The sequence below is a fragment of the Alligator sinensis genome, unplaced genomic scaffold (genome assembly GCF_000455745.1).
Source record: "Alligator sinensis unplaced genomic scaffold, ASM45574v1 scaffold228_1, whole genome shotgun sequence".
NCBI classification, from domain to species: Eukaryota; Metazoa; Chordata; order Crocodylia; family Alligatoridae; genus Alligator; species Alligator sinensis.
Window position 1 is genome coordinate 1,532,247 of NW_005842044.1, and position 3,358 is coordinate 1,535,604.

Below are 3,358 nucleotides of genomic sequence, written 5' to 3' on the forward strand. Positions count from 1 at the left end.
TCGGCCCTTGGGATGCACCCTCCATTCAGACAGGACCCTTAGAGAAGGGACAGAAGTAAAATGAGCCTTGGCCCCTTTCCACCTCCGTGGCCCCGATTTAGGATACGCGTCTCATCGCACAAGAGCTAGAGAGCAGCCAGTGACATTTTGCAGGCAGCGGGTTTAAAATAAAAAAAAAAAGAGCTTTTTTTTTTTTTTTATAACCAACACATCATAAATTTGCTGCCCCAAACTGTTGCAGAGGCTGGGTGCAGGAAGAAGCTCAGACAAATGTATTTCGAGCAGGTCCATCCGGGCTATGAATGTTACCACGGACTCTGCACAGCCCCATAGCCGGTGCCTGGGAGGGAAGGGATCGCTGTACACATGCCCGGTTTCTTATATTCACCCTCTAAAGCACCTATTATTTGCCACCATCAGAGGCAGGGTCCTGGGGCTTACCGCGACGTGTGCGTGCATGCAGACTGAACAAGCCTGATGCTGGTTTCTTTGCAGCAGGTTTGGGATTAAGGGGAGCACGGTCAAACGGGGCCATTACGGCAGAACAAGGCAGTTGCAGGAAGCCGGACCTTGCTATAACCCTGCCATAAGCCAGATACAAGAAGGGCTAAATCCGCGGCAGCTATTGCAGGCACTGCCGAGCTCCCCAAGACGTCCACCCAGCAGCCATCTCACTTTCAGATACCAGTAAAGTCTGGATAGTCTGGGTGCCCCACCAATGGTAACTGAGGTGCCTACACGATGCCACCCCCAAATGACCCCATCTCATGTTGTCTAAGCCCCTCCATCCTCAAGTAGGCATTATCTTGCCTAATGCCTATCCGCCTGCAGGGCCTGATCCTATGGGAATTCGGGAGCCCGTCTACTCAATCAGGACTCACGCCGAAGACGACGAGGGATGCTGGCTGGTCCATTTTACCCTGCACCCCACCCACCTGGGAGGGAGGGGACCTCTTCGATGGTCGCTCTGATGTGAAGTGCAGACTTGACCCAGGGCTCTCGCATCGGGGAAGGGTGCCCAAATCACTGGGCAACTGGTTACTTTAGGGTGATTGCTGGTTTTCTCCTGTTGACGCTGGTTTCTATAGACTATTTCCCGGGTCAGAGCAATCGTGGTGGGGAAACCGTATCTATAGGCAGGAGCTAGGGAACTGAGGTAGAAGCTGTTTCACAGGGGCTTGGACCAGGCTCCTCGGGTGCAAAGTCTTGGCCATAAAGGCTGGGAGTTAGGCACTGTTTTGGGAGGCAAGCGGCCTGGGTCCAGCCTCTGCTGCTAACTCAAGCAGAACAGGGAGGGATTTGGGGGGCGAAGGAAGTGAAAACAGGTTTCCCTCGGTCCCCAGGAAGCAACCTTGCCCCCAAGCTGTGGGTCAGAGAGGTCTCGCCTCGCTCCTCTCGCGGAGAACTGGAGCCAGGCCAGCCCTGTGTGGACACAACCGAGCATCCCATGCTAGGCAGGCACCCCCACCCCGGGCATCTCCTTGATGTTCCCTGTGGGCAGCGCCCTCCTCAGCTGCCTGGCTTGGAGAGTCCCAGTCCTCGGACCTAACTCTGCGTTCGACATCGGGAGTTCAGAGCAGTCACTCGGGCCAACGGCAGCACAATATTGCAACCTCTCCCCACTTCTGCCAGTTTAGTCTGTGCGCCACGAGCCGTCAATCATGGGGTGTCATGTTAAATGGAAAGAGTAGGGGACACATCAGTCCTTACTTGGGACAGACTTACAAATCCCTCTGCCTGAATTAATACTGGATAGCTCGCCCTTGCAAAAAGCCACAGGCTGGAGCAGCTCAACTTGTGCACCTTAAAAATACATGCGCAAAACTCAACAGCTGGTTTTCCAGAGTTTGGTCCCTAAACTCAACTCCCTGTTAATGAATAAACCCCTGTTAATGAATAAATGGCTTCCCAATACTGCAGAAGGACACTGCACCCAGGAATTAATTCTCCCAGGCACTAATCCTCCTCCAAGGCTGAAATCAGTGCGGTGGAAGATAAGGGCCCAGCGTCTCACAGGGTCAGATGATGGGGGTACACAGCGCCAGCTTAGCTGACCAAGGCAGAAGACGTCCTCCCATGAGCGACCTTGAAGAAATGCAACAGCGACATCCCTGCCTTTTGGAAGGGAAAAAGGATCCCCGCTCCACCCAACTCAAACCAAGTTCATTTTGCCGTTAAAAGAAAAACAGGTAGAGAGATTTAAAAAATAGAGTACTTTAATTGTAAAAGGAAAATAACAACCAAAAAACTTTTATAAAATCAGGCATAAAAATAAATATGCAGGCTAGTAGAAATTCACATGAGGGACTGCTTGGGGCTCTCAGCTGCAAAGCACACACATCAGACGTTGCAGAAATACACCTGCTCCGATTGCACAGAAAGCATGTTAGTCAGGATTTGCATATACCCATGCCCTGCCTAGCATGTACCCACCACAAATGAGGAGCACATGCACTCCTGAGGTTAAAGCCAACCTAGTAACATTTTGCCACAAACTTTAAAATGAACATTATTTTGCATATCATATGTATACATAAAACTCTCTTTGGCTAGGAACATTTTTTTTTTTAAAAAATCAGAGTTTCCTATATTCAATATTTTTATACTGGATGTAGAGGGGTTGTTTCCAAATTGCAAAGTACTCATAGACAAAAAATCCTCCATAGTAAAAAACAAACGGGTCTTCAGGCATCCAATCTTCGGCCGCTAACAACAGCATTTTAAACGGGTTTGCACTGTCCATCGCCCTCAACGGGATCGCAACCTCTACGGGGTTGCTTTGATCCTGGAGATTTCCATTTTATTTGAGGTTCTCTCAACCCGTATTTAAAAAAAAAAAAAAAAAAAGAGAGGGGCAAAACCTCAGCAGATGCAAACCATCCTAGCTCAGCTGATCCTAACAGAGCTAAGATCTACTGCTAGATGTGTGGGGTGCCAGAAGGTGACCGGAAAAAGTCCCAGCGGTACTGCGATTTCTACTCATTCTGAAGACATCCCAGGTCCTGCCTTCTGCTGATCCTGGATGCAGACAAAGCACAGTATAAAAAAAGCACGAGGTTGTGTGTACAAAAGCCAAGGATCAGCAGGCAAACCTTTCCAGAATGGATGGGTCGCGCCTAGCCCTTTTGCTAACAAATGAACCTTTTGCATCGCTGGGTTTATTGGAACGTCTCGGCCATGAACCGCACCAAAAAATAAACAATAAAAATACAAAATTAATGTCTCTGGGCTTCTTGATGCACCGTTGAAAAGCTTTCCAAAGATTAGTCAGTGCCGGGACCAGAAAGGACTTATTCTAACCCTGACACTTAAAAAAAAACCAAACCCCCAAAACCGCTCAGACAGCGATTTGTTGATT